Genomic DNA, 17261 nt, shown 5'->3' with positions numbered 1-17261 from the left:
TAGAACCATAAAAACATTACCAGTCTTGACACATCTGTCCACACCTGTTACAGCCAGAAACATTCAACACCCTGTTCTTCCACTCTCTCAGGTTCAAACACTGATTCCCCAACACCAGCAGAGTGTGGTAACACACTTGCTCACTGGCAGAAGTTGTCTCCTGGGACTATTTTCCTATACAGACAAGTTAGACACATGGAAATTACATGGTTGAAGGCAGAATTTGTCTATCATACTGCTGGTAGCAAGCCTTCCTCACAGAAGTATACCTAAGGATAAGAGTTTTGTAGAGGAACCATAACACTGATTTAATGTCTTTGAAGCACAGCACACTGCAGGTCCATTTACTTATCAAGTAGAACATTTTTTAAATCTTACTGGAAAATTATTTTTAAAACACAAGAAGCACTTTAACTACATGCAACTAACATAAGAAAAGGTGAAGTTTGAATTGTCAGCACTCTGTCTATTTTAATTAATGAAATTAAAATGAGAAGCAAGGAAATATTTTAACTTAACCTTCTAAAGCAGTTTAACGTAGTGAGATTGTTTAGGGCAGAGGATAAAATGCCATGAGAGGTCATATCACTGTATTTGCAGGATGAGGAGATAAACAATTAAGGAAAACAGCGTGGCAGTCTGGGCAAGTTCTCTTTCAGCAGTGCAGAGGGAATCCCAGGTCATTAAAAGATAATTTTTCTTTGATATTCTGATGTGTAATCTGTTATACCCAAATATAACACCATGTTTCATTAGCCACAGAAAATACATCCCACACTGGAATCGAATACAATGATGGAACAGCTTTAGATGTTCAGTAAATTGACAACTGTGCACCACAATTCTGGTACGTCAAAACCCAAACTACATAAAACTGCAATATTTATCTCCAAAACCATAACTGTCTAAACATTTACATCAAGTTTCTTCCATAAAACACACATTGAAAGTTTAGAAATGTTGACTGAATCATTTCCTGTGACTCAGTGATTTGCTATTGCATCTGTGCAGAACGCCAGGAGAGCTGGTTTTAGCTTGACAATTTTACAATTCAGTGGAATGTTAATGGCCTCTTAAATTTCATATGAAACAGCTACTTATCATGTCCTTAATCTCTTATCAGATATTATCTAGAGTAAAAAAACTCAAGGTAGATTATAACCATGGAGAGAAGAAGCAAGAAAATTCTCCCATGTAACCAAACTCAGATTAAAGATTAGCAAGACTGTGTGCCAGCTATTTCCTGTGATTGATCGGATATCTAGAGAACCATTACACTGTTCCCCTGTCATATATTACCCAGCATACATGACAAGAAGGGGAGGATGCTGCTGCAGCTAACAGTTGTAAACTGGCTCCTAGTAGCAGCCAAAAGTAGTTTTACCATGCCCTGGGGTCACTCTTAGAGCAGTCCATAGACATACAGTCTGGACTGTATGTCTATGTCAAAGCCATTACACCACAGTGAAATCTAACCAATATAAAGGTGGTATGAAACAGGGCAAATCCCACATCTGTCCTTAAATCTCATGGGATATTTTCTGTGGCTTTGTAGTATGGAACTTCTACTTTTTTTAACAGGTTTCACATCCTCTACGTTCCATAATCATAGAAATGAAAATAACTCAGTGCATGTCTGTATAAAACTCTTACGAAAAGAGTGAAACTGAATACCCACAGTGTGCTGGCACATGGACAGCATAAACAAACTGGACAGGGAGAAGGTAAGAAAGAAAGAAAGAGCAAGAGATCCTTTTCCTCCCCACCACTCCTTTCCAACTATTCTACTTACTCCAAGTTTAAAGTAAGCTTTAAAAGCAGGTTAAAAAATATTGTCAACTTGATTTCTTCTCATTTACACTTCTCCATCAACACCTTTTCAAAGATAGTCAGGTTTTAGAATGCACTGTTTGTTTGTATTAGGAGAAGCTGGTGATTGGTTAAAGCAGATAGGATGGAGCAAACTTCGTGGCTTTTGTTAAGCCTGCCTTTTAGAGCAAGTACCTTTGAGGCACAGCCTACTGAGAAGAACAGCTATTCACAGGAAACAGAAGAAACTACTGTGTGCTTGAGACAAATGGGATTTTCTCCAGGCAAGAGAGATGTAATAAACATCTCAATACTAAATTAGTAAAGAAATATGAAAGTTTGTGGGTTGATCTTTGCTTTTACAAAGACAAAGGATAAAAACATCCATGGCAAAGGACCTACAAATTCCTCTAGAGCTGATTTCAGATATAAATAAAAAATTTAAATGAATTCTCTGATATATGCCTGCAAACCAGCCAATGTGACAGGAATGTGTAAGGAGCGGCAGAAATGTGGATCCCATTCATTCTGTCACACCACACTGACAGACTAAAGCAGCAGAATTGCTATAACACATCACATTCACATTCTCCCCTTTTTCTCATGCTCCTAATTTTCCATGTGCACCTTATACCCATTTTTCCCATTCTTCATCTCAGTTAGTGTTCTGTGTGACCCCATGTTTATTCCCCTGTTCCTGATATGAGGATCTTTGACTCTGCAGGGCACACATTCACTGCCCCCACATCCAAGTGTTCTAGCCCCTTCCTTCCAGTGGGGTTGCCTGCTCCTCATCCCTTCTTGCTGACAGCTGCTGCAGTGTCTACGGGTAATTATTAGTAACCATTTAAAGAGAAAAACTCCAGAGTCTAGTCCCATCCAAAGAGCAAGCACAGTTTTGAGCTGGTGAGTAGGGGGAAAAGAAACCCCGAAATACCTGCATCAACGTTCTATGCAAAACACTACCTGGGGCCAAGGTGAAGGTGCATGCCCAAAGGTCTGAGCTGGCTGCAAAGATATGTTATTCTGAACACTTTTTATAAATATTTCTTTTTTTTACTTAATGTCGTGATAAACAGAATCACTCTCTGACAGATATTCTGAAGTCTAAATGTAGCATCCATGAATCACGAATGCTTATACCACTTCTACTGATACTGCCAAAAAAAGGTCTAATTGTTTCTGCTTTTTATCTTTATTCAACTAACACAATTTTTAAAAGAACAAAGTACCTAGTGTAGTCTAATACTCCTAAATGTAAAAACTAGTTTCTCCCAAGTTTCTATTACAGAGAGAAAGATTTTTCTTGGTAAAGAAACTTCTACAGTCACCAGTGAAAGGGACAGGTTTGTTCTGGCCAACTGAGTGTTGAAGTTGACAGTCATTCAAGTCAGTTTGTTCACTGAAAACAAGAATTCAGGCTTATGAAAATATATTACTTGACTTTGTTCTTCCTAGTGGGCCCTGAACCACATAAAATTCTTTCTGTCCTTAATTATTTTGTCTGAATTTAGGAGGATGATCCTATATTTAACTGTTAGTGCATAATCCTCATGAGCTAAAATTGCTGGTTGATATTTGACCTGTCTTCCCCTAGTAGTCATTGCTTCTAAAGACCACTGTATTTATGCCGCATCTCTTCTTGGTCTAATCTGAATGTCCACAGGAACAAAGCACTAGGTAAAGAAGTGAAGCCTACTCCACATTTTAAATCAAAGTTCCATTTGCTTGACATTCAGTATTTTGTTGCTGTTTGACTTCTACTTAACTATTTTTCCCTCAGCTGGAGATTTTATTAGATGTTAAGTGATTCATGTGAAAAAAATACTACAGAAGACATGAAACACACCTCATGAAACAAGAGAAGACCAACATCTAGAGCATGGAATTTAGCAAGTTCAGAAAAATTCAGGCATGTGAAGAGCTAAAAATGCAGTTTATCTATCAGTTCCTCACGCAAGTGAAAAAATTGGGAAAATGGCATTTGCAATTTTTAGTAAGGCAAACTTCAATTTTAATTGGAAAAATTGTTTTAAGTGGCATAAAGCCACAGCATAAGTTCAATGGGTAGATAAAGCCAATAAATATCTCCTTGCAGCTGAAAATATGAGGTCTGTCTGCCCTTTTTTTTTTCTTTTCCTCCTTCTTACTTTCTGTGCCCCTCTCTTTCTTGTCCCCTTCTGAAAGCCACCACAGTCTACTGTCCCATTTTAAGGTTGAAATTTCAGAAGACTGCCCCCAGCATAGATGACATAAACGGGTCTTTCATTTCAGTGAATTCAATAAGCTCCTGGAGAAATACATGTGTCAGAGAAAGCACTAAGTATATGATGGAAAAAGAAAAGGAGAGAAGGGTAGAGGATCTCATTTTTTTGGTAATGGTGAGCTGGTGTGCCTGCTCATTCTGTCTCATCCCCTAAAAAGATCCTGCTTGAGCAGACATATCCGTGTCTTTGTCTCACACATTCCACACCTGGTCTAGATCCATAATTTATCTCAGTGATGCACTAGCTATCCTGGAATTCCATGAAAAGTAGCTTATTTACTCAGGAATCAAACTTCCTCCTCTGGCTTCAGAGCACTCCATTTTGCTTTTCAAGGTGTTTTGGTATTTACTCTGTAATTCAGTGGATCTGTTTTCAATAACAAGGACAAAAAACCTTCTGTCTAGGGTTCAGGAGCTCTTTTTCTGATTTTAGAGTAACAAGAACCATCTGCACTTAGGCAGTCCCAAGACATCACCGGCTAAAGAAGCTTCTGTCCAATATTCATCCTTCATGGTCGAGCAGATGCACAAAATTCTTCTGCTACCTCTCAGCTCAGAAAGGGTTCTACACTTAGCTCCATGTTTGCAACAGAGATCTGGAAAAAATGTTCTTTGTCTGAAAGTTATTGTTCCTTGGGGGTGGTAGAGCATGCTCCTTCTGCAAGACAGAATAGACTCCAAGGCCCCCCATGGCACACAGCAGCTTCCAGGGAATCTGTGATAGGCCAATACCCCCCATAAGCCTCTAAACCATCCACAATCCCCAACAGCCACCATGTCAAATGACAATAGTGCAGAATCCCCAAAAGAGTTTCAGTCTTCTGACAATGAATTAAGAACTTTATTGCAATAAGTAGAGTAGAATTCCCCTTAAGAAGGCATTCCCAAAGTATGGTGCAGCAGGCCAGGCAAAATGCTCTAAGGCTGGCCGGCAAAAGTCTATGAAAACACTGTTTTCAATAGTGTCTCTTTTAAAGGTTTGATGAGACAGCCCAGTGGTGGTACCAGAGAAAGAATGAGGCCAACAAGCATCCATCCATCAGAAACTTTGGCAACTAGCAACCTAAACCACATTTCCCTCCATCCTCCTACTCCTGGCAGTTTTCTCAGACCCCTTCTGCCTGCTACACTTCTACAGATTTAAAGTTCCAGCATGTGCAACTCTTACCAGGATTCCCCTTCTGCATCAAGGCTCTGGCTCCCCTTAGGAGCAGCAGGTTCCACAGCCACAGCAATGTTCAGCTTGATGACCACCTGCAGATGTGTGCATCCCTGCCTAGAGAAAAACTCTGCCTTTTCAGTTATTTTGGGTATCAAAATTCACCAAAGTGGGCTTCCTTCAAGAGACCTTTTGCTAGAACTCCAGCATGAGTAACCTTAGCCTTGGCAGCACACCACAGCTCAGTGAAGTTTACATAACTCAGTTGAAGGCAGTCACATCCAGGCTGTCTAGAGATAGTGATGTCAACAGGTATTGCCCAACATTTTCCCTACTTAGCTTTATTGCCACTAGATTGCCTGATTTCATCTTGCGTAAGATTTCTGTGGTTAAGAAAGAGAATGATGGATTTTTGACACCTACAAGTCTCCTGTAATTTACAAGAGGGCACTTGAAATCAAAGTGGTGGTGCTCCCTGCTGCTGACTGTGCAGCATGCTGGACTATGTGACTGTCCTTTAACCAGGAGTAGCTCACACCAAACAATGTTGCTACAGATGTCTCTCCTCCCCTCCCTTACCAGTCCACTCCCTCACGGAAGGAGTGACCAGGATGTTCTGTGCTTGAAACCATACTGTGGTTTCCGCAATGCCTGGGTCATTACCTAAGAAACTGCTCTTAATCACAGCTATTCCTTCCAAGCACCAAAAGAGAAAAAGTGCCTTTCCAAGACACATTCATTGTGGTTTTAGGATAGAAGTGTTTCTACAAACTCGGATAACCCAGCAATTGTGACACATGTAGGTCACAGAAATGCAGTGTTATCCAGCAGATGGTGCTCAGGCTTGAGGGTACATCTCACAGTTGGTATTACTCTGACCTCTGCTCTCAACCCAGCCTTCACTTCTGGACAAGCCCAAAAACTACTCCCATAAAGGTTGTATTTCTTCCTACTACGTGCTGCTGTATTTTCTACCCATTTCTGTACTGCAAACCAACATAGGGAATCTTTATGTAGTTGATTCACTCATCAAAAGAAAAAATGGGATAATGGAATCTCAAATGCCATGTGAATTGTCTGACAGGATATATAAAATTTTGATGTTCATTTGGGGTATTTTTTGAGATGGAGAGATACCATAAGTTATCTTTTTTTGTGCAACAGCTACCGTCAAATTTAGATGTAAGACTGATGCCTGTCTCACGGTTTTACAAATTCTATAATACATGTCATTAACATCTCTGAAATAAGTAATTTTCTAAAACTCCCTTCTGGATATGCAGATGGAGAACATACTGTCTTCTAATGTCTTCTTGGTCAATACAACACTTGAATCTGACCTTGACCATATCTCCAAGTATAACCTGTTTAGAAGCAAAATAAAGCAAAGCTGCTCCTCAAGTTAGTATTAGAATTTGTTTTGCTCCTTCTCTGAGAAGAGAAGATTAGACTTGCTGTCTACTACACTTCCTCAATTATTAGAAATTTTGCCCTGGTGGTCTTAAAATATGATCAGTGACACATTAGAAACTTAACAAACTAGGAAAACTAGGGACAGATCATGTATTGAGAAGATAAATCACTGAATGGGGTTTGAAACAACAAAAAGTTTTAGCTTTTCTTAACAGTTAAGAGTTTTCTATCCTTTTCCTGTGCTTGGCACTACTATCTTCACCTTTCTGCCTTTTCCTGTACTTGCCAGGACATTTCTTTGCAGACACAGGCAGGAAAACTGTCATCAAAAAGCAAGAACAATGTGAAGTACTTGCCCTATATTCTGTGAATTGTCAATAATTTCAAAGAATGTCACTGTTGAAAACTAGTCCATTGGAGGTTCTGAACACCCTTTGAAACAGCCTTTTTCCCTAGCACAGTACAGGGAGTCCTGTCACTACTGTTTTGGAGATATTAGTCACATTAGAAGTGTTCATCACTGTAGAAAACAGTAAAGAGCAGAGAAGCAAAAGCAGTTGCATCTGTGTTGTAAAAACTGGGGAAAAATGTGTATATTTTTTTTTACCTAAATGATACGATAGCTGTAACCAAAAGTGCAGGACAATCTCTAGCTACAAGCAAGCAGAGCATGGTCAATATCATCAACATATGCCATGTGTGTATTTTTCTTCACTTATATGACCCATCATCACAAATCAAAACTACACCTGCTGGTAGCTCCTCATTGCTTCAAAATCCCCTTCAACTTGTATAGAGCGTGATACTATAAACACTATCCACTCATCTCATCACCATAGTATTTGTCATTTTTCCTTACCTGATAAATATTAAAGTATAGTTTCTTCTTTGTTTTGTTGTTTGCTACCTTCATAGCCTTTCATTTATGGCTGCAGAGTTAATTTAAATATGTCACACAAAGACATGGACAATTTTCATTGTTCTAATACATTTGCTTTTGAAGCAAGATGTAATTCAAAATAGTCTCTTTACATAAAATTATTCTGAAACTCCCTTCTATCCCCAAGGAAGTACAATCTTTTCAGCATGTGCTACACAATATATATATATTAATGTATATCTCATGATGGTTTTGAAAAGAAAAAATATACAAGTATTACTGAATCCAATAAATAGTATGCAGAAGTAAGAAAAATAGTCTGTAAACTACATTCATTCTGAAGTACACCATTCTTCTAGTCAAGAGCCTTGAAGTGCCAAGACCACTCCATTTGCTGATGCTAAACAAGTAAATATACAATTGTCTTTAAGTAGGTATAAAGCTTTCATTTTCAGAATATTCATGTTCCCCACAGGCTCCTGACACAGATGTTGCAACAAGTCTGTTGGAGGTTACAACTAATTCAAGTTGTAAAATATTTCTCACTTCCTTCTCTGAGTCTCTCTTTACAAATTGCAAAACAAAACCAATACACAGCCAACCAAGGATTAATACCCCTTTTAAATATTTGTACTCAACAAGTAAAAACAAATATCTGTCCTATTTATTCTAATACATTTATTATGAGCAGTCTACACTACTAAAAGATTCCTGTGACTTAACATTTTAAACTATTTATCTGTCCAGAGCAACATTACTGAGAAACTACAAAAATACTCAACTATATAACTTTTTTTGATTCTTTTTTGTAGACACCTGAAGAAGTAAAGGGTGTGATGTCTTAAGCAAAACTGTTAGGAAGAAGAGAGGTACAAATCTGGCATTACACTGGCACAGCTTATAGCGAAAACACAGTAATAATTGTGTTTGGAGAAGGAGAAGTTGTATTCATTCTCCCATACCAACATAAATTGAAGCTATAGCACTCTGAGTAAGAACTAGCTCTTCTGCATGCATGCATCCTCTTTCAGATCTAGCTGTGTAGACTGAAATTTCCACCCCTCCTGGTTGCTCCTCAAAGCAATCAGTCCAGCCTGGAGGTTATGAGCTGTTTTAATCAAAACTTCTAGATAGGCCTGCAGTGGATAACATAAGCATGCTTATTTCCATTACAGGATTTACCAGGGTGATACTTTTCAGTAGCAAGATGGGTAATAAATGAAGAGACGGAATCTTAACATCCCCAACAAGTCCAGCTATTTAGAAAGTCAGCAGCTGGTTGTGAAGTAACTGTGTCCCAGAAGAAAACAATGCCTGGTGGGATCCAGCATTTTGCCCCGTTCAGCCTTCAAGGCTTCCCCTCCATGGTGAACGTTTAAGGTCTGAAGATAGTGACTGATAACCTCATACCTACATACTTTCTCAAAGATAGGTAATAACCCCTGCCATAAATATACAGACACATATAAATCACTGTTTGCATCACTGATGGAAATCTGGCTTCTGACTCCAACAGTGGTTCCATCTTCTTAGAAGGACTGAAACACCCTCGTGTCCTCAGGTAATGGTCTGAAATGTAAGAGGGTGCCAGTGAAAGCTTGACTATTCCATTATCATGCAATTTGATTATGGCAACCCAGGAAAGTGATGTCACTATGCCAACAGGTACGAAATCATTTAGTTACACCAGTGACGCCTTTACCTAAAGGCAAAATTTCTATCATCTTCAGTTTTCAAGGTTTCCAAAAAATATGTAGTCAAACTTCTCCAGTTAAATGTACAGCCCTGTTGTCTGGTTTAAAACATTGCAGCTTATATCATGTCATTTAAATTCTCTGCTGTGTTTCTAAAGAAATAGAAAATCACTAACACTGAAGCGTCTGTTCCAGAAGTGGAGAAAATCACTAAGAGAAACTTTTTTAAATAGGTTGCTCTGATACATCTTTGCCATTGTGTTTTTAAACTAACAACTCTCCCCCTAGGCACAATATCATGACACTCATTGCAATTGATAGCCAATCTTACTGAGAGCTTTAGAGAGTGTTTTAGAGTATAGTGAAACACTATACTGCAAGGCTTCATACCTTGAGTTAAAAGAGATACTTTTTACCAAGTCCTGTAGTAACAAAGCAAGTGACTGAAACAAAGTAAATTTTGACTGTAAGTAAGGAAGAAATATCTTGATGAGAAGGGTGGTGTGGCACTGGGATGGGTTGCCCAGAGAGGCCGTGGATGCCCCATCCCTGGAAGTGTTCAAAGTCAGGAGGGACAGTGGCCGCAGCTCTCGTCACAGAGAGCAGCAGGCACAACTTTCCCAGGCATTGTCCTGGAGAAGGCTGTGAGAAGATCAGAGAAAAGAATGATAAACAATTCTTACCTTCACTTGCTGCACCTGTTGTTGTGAACATGTAGAATGTGTTATGGAGATTTGTTTACCAAAGGGTGATTTCTTAATTGGCCACTGGTGATGGTGTTTGGATTCAGCTGACCAGTCTGGTCAAAGCTGTATCGGACTGTCTGCAAGGATGATGAGTTTCTCAGAAATATAATATAGTATAGTAAAATAAAGTAATTGATCAGCCTTCTGGAATCATGGAGTCAATACTAATTATTACCCAGCTGGGGACCCATGCTACAGTAGGACAGGACTTTAAGCAACCTGATGTAGTGAAGGATATACCTACCCATGGGACAGGGGGTTGGACTAGATGGTCTTCAAAAGTGCCTTCCAACTCATATTGTTCTATAGTTCTGTAATTCCATGATTCCATGAAAAGTGGAACACTTGTACTGACACATTCTGTTGACTTTGTCCAGAGCATGAAGATCTTTCTGCACAGCTCTGCTTTGGGTCAAGAGTCAAGAAGTCAATTTTTTATTTATTTAACTAATAATCCTGTTGTTAAATTAACTGTTCTAACCAAAACTCATGGTACTGAAATAAATCCTTAGTCACTGATGCAGATAATCCTTTGAATGTTTGCCTTGAACCAACAGTCAATGGTACTCACTGAACATCAGGTCACTCCTTGGCTCAAAATCATCAGATGAAAGACTGCACTTAGGTTGCAGAGAAGATTGAACCTGTACCTTGAAACCAAGGCCCAAACCCTCATCTTCCTCCAAAACTTAAATGTGCTCATATCCACAAGAAAAAGTCATCATTGCATAGCTTAGGTCTACATTATGATGAGAAGGCACATAATGCACAATGCAAAGAATACATGAGATCATTCTACACACTGTGTTAAAAAATCTTCAGTTAATAAGTAATTGGAATTGTAATTGTAAATAAATCCACAGGCTGCTAAGTTTCAACAACTGCATATGCTTTAGGGTCAACAGCTTTTCCAATGTTATGGAATGACAAATATGTAAAAATAGATTTTGGTTTCATAATAATTCTGTATTTATAAAATTAAATTAGCATTGCATTTAAATATCCTTCTTTCCACAACTTCATAAATGTAGTTACCATTCCAAATCAGGCATGTGAAAATGACTTGCTGAAATTTTCTCCAAATTCCTGCCTTCTCCTTCTGGTGTTTCATCTTCCATGTTATACTCAAAATGTGTTAATGTGCCACCACTATTGATTAAAACATGAGACATTAACCAATAGAAGGTTGCTTCTCCCCAGAGCACTGTATTTCAGAAATGAGTCAGCAGGTATCTCAGAGACTGCCTTCATCTGAACTAAAGGGATTCTTTAAACTCTTTAAACTTTTCCTACACAATGCGGGTAGAATTAAAGTAATTTCAGCATTACACTAATGTATACATATCCTCAGAAAAAAGAAAAAAAGGACTTGCCAATTTTAATGCTACATGATACTGTTTTTCTCCTTTTAATTGGCTATTCAGTGAATTGAAACAATGACTGCAAGTGGTTCAATATATTTTATACATATCAAATATAAGGTTACAGTCTACTGTCATATTATAGTAGAAACATATATACATCAATTGCTGCTGGAGAAATTTGGTTTCAATCAAATGTCTTTGATTGTAGGCACAGAGAGTTATTTGTTCACTATTTCACTTTTTCCCCAAAAAGCTTTATTTAATTATACTTCAACATGGTCCTTAAAACTTCAAACGTACTATGAAAAGTAGCTCTGTGGAAAAAGAAATTAGCTTCTTACTAGCTCTATTTTATTACATTTCAAATCCAAAACCATAACTTTTTATTCCACCATATGGATATCACAGCAAACAACAAACATATTACTGGAATATAACAATTACTGCTCCACAGCTGAGCAGCAGTAACTGACCCCACACATGCTTTTAACAAAATCAGATCCATTATTTTGAACACTGGTAAGGATATGCTCTTCTCACAGCTCCAACAATGCAGTTATCTTTTTCCAAAATAAAAATTCACTGTAAGACAGCAATCTAGAGCCTGCATTTCTTCCTGAACTATCAGCAAAACCATGTACTGAGCTTCACTTCATGTATTTACTGAAAATTACTGAAGACTAAGTATCTTCAGCACAACTAAAGGCCAATAGAAAAATTATGTGGTTCAATGTAGATCAATGCCTAAAATGTTCTGCATTTTTTTTTACTGTGGAGACAGAATAGAAATGTGTGGTGAACTTATTTGATCCTCAGATCTCAGGCTGCAGTAGGAAGTCTCATCCTCATTGCACACAGATAGAAATCTCCTGATTTGCTGCTCTCTAGAGACCCAGCAAGTATGGAAACAAAAGATACCCTAGCTTACAGAATCCCTTTGTGATTGTAGGGGAAAGACTAAATTTTGCTATGAGCAGGTGTTTGTTACAGCTAAGTGGTAAGTTTATCTTACAGCAAACTACAGATTGTGTTTTAGTAATTGAAAAGTATTTTAAAAATTCTGCTATCCACAAACAAAACTACTCAAAGTGTCACCAGCACTTCCAGAACTGCACTGAATGAAAACACCAGTGAGAGATAGAGACTCAACAACAATGCAGATCCATACATCCCTGGATTACTGTGTGCTCACCTCCACCTGTGGCCAAGAGAGAGCTTGTCTCACATTTAGTCAGTGTAAACTGGCCATCTTCTAAATGAGCTCTCAGATTCAGCAATAGTGATTAAGGTTGTACAAACCAAGACAGGAAGAAACTTAGTGGGGGAGCTCCACCTAGCTGGCAAAATTTCTCAATTTGGCCCAGTTTAGTTTCACATGGTGAGCCTACTTCACCAGGCAAGTCATTAGCACACAAAAGCTCCCTGCAGAAACCACAAAGCCAGATGGATACTTTCCAAATGCAGAGTCAGAACATCTCACTAATAATGCATGAAAGTCCTGAAGCAGAAGGCCCCTTTTCCAGAGATCCTGTTTAGGAGAGTAATAGGGCAAAGCAATCCTGCTGAACACACAATCCTCTACCTTCCAATTCTCTCGGTTCCTGCTCAGAATGGAGGGAAAAAGCAAAGGAGCAAGCAGACCAAAGACAGAGAAAGTGTTAGAAACATGGATGCTAAGTGCCTACATCCAAGGGCACATCACAGCTTTGATCCTCTGCCCATGTAGAAAGGACACAGCAACTTCAAGGTTAATAAGCATTCTCCTTCTTCAACAGGCTGACTACCAGAATGAACTCTGGGAAAAGGAGTCTGGGTCTTTTCTCATGATCTCCCTACCTTTTGGATTTATTGGTTGGTTTAAGCTGTGGGGGTTTTACATTATTTTAATTACAGTGTAATTAAAATAGTGTAATGCAGTTACATTGTTGGAAGTCACTGCTATCAGGGATGAATGAGGCTCTTTATAAGGCCAGTGGAGTTTGAACACTAGGCCAAAAATCTTGGTTGAATCCTGTATGGTGACAGGTTAGGACAAAACCAAAGATATAAAAGTACTATCATATTAGTCACATAACTTCAGTCTGTTTCAGCCTCTGGAAATTACAGATAGTGAACATGAAATATTTTTAATGACTTGAAGAAAGATCCAAGAAACCAAAGACCAGTATGTCTGATCTACCAGCCAAACCAGTAAAGGTGTCTAGTAATTGACTAAATTCTGAGAAAGGAAAAGGAAAAGGAAAAGGAAAAGGAAAAGGAAAAGGAAAAGGAAAAAGGAAAATATGGCATACAGGAATAGGTAATTTGTTTTAACAATAAAGAATTCATGGAGTAATATCTGAACAGAACAGCGGCTTTCTTACCAGCTCATAACTTCTTTAGTATTGCAGAAAGGAAAACTTAAACAGATTCTATTGGTCCAGAATAACCAAATTTGACTGAATATATTGTAACAGAGTAGTAGAAGAGAACTATCTCAGCCAGGCACCAGAAATACACCATTGATTACATAGATGATTGTGATTAGATTTATTGTTAATAAAAATCTAAATATTGGCAATTAAGTGTAGAATATAAGCAGGTCTAAAGGGTTACAATATAAGCAGGTTGAGCTAGAAATTTACAGGTTTGCAGTCTTTGGCTTTGCAGAACACACAATCACAAAGCACCTATAGAGCTACTTTATGATTTTATCTGCACATGTGATCATATCTTAGCAGTTTTACTCACCTGTGTAAAAGTGAATATATTCCTTATGAGAGCATCCAGAGAGTTCCTCCTGGTATCTTGTCTTCGGACAAATCATATTGCCCAACAGAGACAATCACATGAGAGAAGAGCTACATCTGTGGGGTGAGGACTCACACATGGCCAGTCCATTTTCCATCAGCAGTCACATATATGCCAGCAAGTTACTTGAAAGAAAATCTCTAGTTAATGCATGAATAATTGTACCAAGCACACTACCAGCAAAATCAGCAACATACTTGGGATAAATTGTTAGTATCCATGCAGAGAAGGGGTTTGGAAGTTTCATTTATTTATTTTATAAGCATTAAGAATTGAAATAAGTTGTTTCAAATTCCAGAGACCCTCAAAGCACTGAGGGACTCAAGTACCACAAAATCACCAAGAGAACTCTCATAGGTTCAAATTTGTTCTTCCTTCTATCACTGCACATTTTTCTGGGCCTTTCAACTGAAAAATTGAAAATCAGTTGTCTGACAAAATGGACACGTAAAGGCCTCAGCAAAGACCAAGCTACAGGAGATAAGCGTGACATTATGTTTAAAGAAAAAATAAATTCAGTCCAGTAACTCAAAGTAACAAATTACTCAAACCAGTACACCTGTACACATATATTATTTTAAGAGCTAAAAACCACTTAACATTGTCTATTAATTGTAAAAAGTGGTATACTTGCATGGAGCATCTTTGTTGCTTGTATATGGACTAAACTCCTCTAATTATTGTGCTTTTTTTGAAGATGGGAGTGGCAACACCAATTCTCAGAACTTGGTTGTAGGCAAAAGTTTTAACCACAGACTCTCTCTTATTGCCTTTAGTCTGATTCAGGACACACTTTCCATGGGGACAATTTCTTGGTATTTTTTAACAGGTGCTGTTCAGATTTTCATACTAGAAAACATGTATTTCAGCATTATGTCACTTGCTTCCTACCGGTGTTCTTAAAAAAAAGAGGAAAAAGAACACATTGGTAAGAGTACAGTTACTTCCAGTGTGAGTGATTAAATCTTGAAGACAATAAACAATAAATTCACAAGCTTCATCTTCTCTTTTTATTATTAGCCTGTGGTCCAGGAAATGCATCTAACACACTACAGAGACATGCATTCACAAGACTGTCTTTGTTGCTAGGTTTTCTCCTGAAACCATGAAGTTAACATACCCAGAAGGTCAGTAAAAAACCTTTTTCATTCCTGTCTTGCATTTTAAAGGCTTAGGGATGAAAATGGGTACACTGACAATAAGATGCACCTGAGACTATGTGGCTTTGCACTATCCCGTGATCATCTTCCACAGCCTACAGAAAGCTTATAAACATTTTGATATTATAATCACCCATCCAACCAAGGCTGGCAGGTAACAAACCAGGCCATGGTCTTCTGTATGATTTTACATTGCATTGGATTCATTTCCATTTCCTTATATTCAGAAACAAAGCATTCCTTTTCTCAACTGTTACAGGCACACACCACATCCTGTGCACAAGATGCTTCCTCCACTACAGGTCACACTTGGAGTATCACAGCAACTTCTCCTGATGTCAGGGCTGAGCTTCCCACAACAAGCTGCAATTTCACCAATTCTGCCACCCCTGACAGTGGCCAACACTAGCTTCCCTTTGGGGAAAGCATAGTACCATTCCTAGCCAGAGCCAGTTCAAGGTCCTTCTGAATCAGAAGTGACATCACCACCTTTGTTTGTGGGGGATTTTTTTCTCCTTTAGAAGTACCTCCTCTTGCTTGTTTTTAAGCTTTCATCCTGAAGACTTAAATTTAATTTGTGGTTTATTACAGAGAAAGAAATTATTTTATGTGTGTCCTCCATCCACCATTTATCTCTCTGTAAAGAGCTATCAACTCCTCTCCCCTGAAATCTATTATTTAAGGGGAAAAACATTTCCATCCTTATATGAAAACTATTCCAATGATTCTTGTTTCTTTGCTGAGGTTGGATTTTTTTTAAATTTTACTCTACCTTCCTTTTGATAAAGTGGCTGAAAATGCATGCAATGTTGAAGATCTCCATGGATGCATATACCAATTTGATGGAATTTTCTCTCTTTTTCCACTTTTTTTTTAACTTTTTGCTCTACCTTTTCCTAAAATGGTTCTGCCTGCCTTTTTGACCCCTATTGAGTATTGAGCTAACATTTTAACATATGTGAATAACTATTCACACTGAGTCCAGAATAATTTCTGAGTCTTAATAGACAAAACAAAGCACATCACTGAGTACATATAATTAGTGCACATGCACTGTTTTACATCTATCAGTTCTGAATTTCCTCTGCTATTCTCTCACCCAGTCGTACAAGAACTGCAAGATTTTCTGCACTAAAGTTACTTTACAACCAGCTTTAGGTTTGATGTCTCTGTAAGCTTTGTCATTCCCCTCATCCTCCTCTTAAAAGAAGTTTAAAATTATTCTTTTTATGTTTAAAATTAATTTTTAAGTTTAAAAAACTTATTTTAAACATAAAAATACAGACAACTGCATTGTGCCAGATCAGTGATCCCCTAAGCATTCTGTGCAATACTGACTAAAACCAAAGATGCTTAGGGAATAGCATCAGAACACAACTCTGGAACACCTACCACTCCTGAATACTCCTAAGTTTGCATGCTGTGTTTATAGCTCTGGTTTGATTTTCTGCACTGCAGTCTCTCCGGACCCAGAGAAACTTGTAGTGTTTGTGATGTCATCAGATGCAGAATGTCAGAGCTTAGCCACACACTGTGCAAAGAACCAACTCCTCTTGTTCTGAATGTGACACCCACCAGCTTCCTTTGGCAACACTGACACTCGGGCTCTAGTCACCCGCTAATGACACCCACTATTTGGGGACTTCTGTTTTTGAAGGCTAAGCCATTTGTTAGCTATTTGTGAATTGATTCAAAGTCTCTTTAGGCTCAAGCTCAAAACTGAACTATCGAGCAAACGGACAACAACAGTCAAATGGGCTGCCAACACTGTCCAATGCTTTTCCAGAAAAAAAATGTATCAAGTATGTTCTTGTTGATATTTGATCTATAATTTAAATTCAAGCTGCAACAGATCAGTGAGGTTCTTGTCCGAAGAGCAGCAGCAACACTCCTGCAAACAGTTAATAAATTAGACTCTTGCATTTCAACAATATATAACACATCTGTAAATTTTAAGTATTTAAGAATAGATGTGCAGAG

Source organism: Passer montanus, unplaced genomic scaffold, assembly GCF_014805655.1.
Source record: "Passer montanus isolate IOZ18808 unplaced genomic scaffold, ASM1480565v1 scaffold24, whole genome shotgun sequence".
In the NCBI taxonomy this organism is placed as follows: Eukaryota; Metazoa; Chordata; class Aves; order Passeriformes; family Passeridae; genus Passer; species Passer montanus.
Note: the sequence above shows the minus strand (reverse complement) of the source record.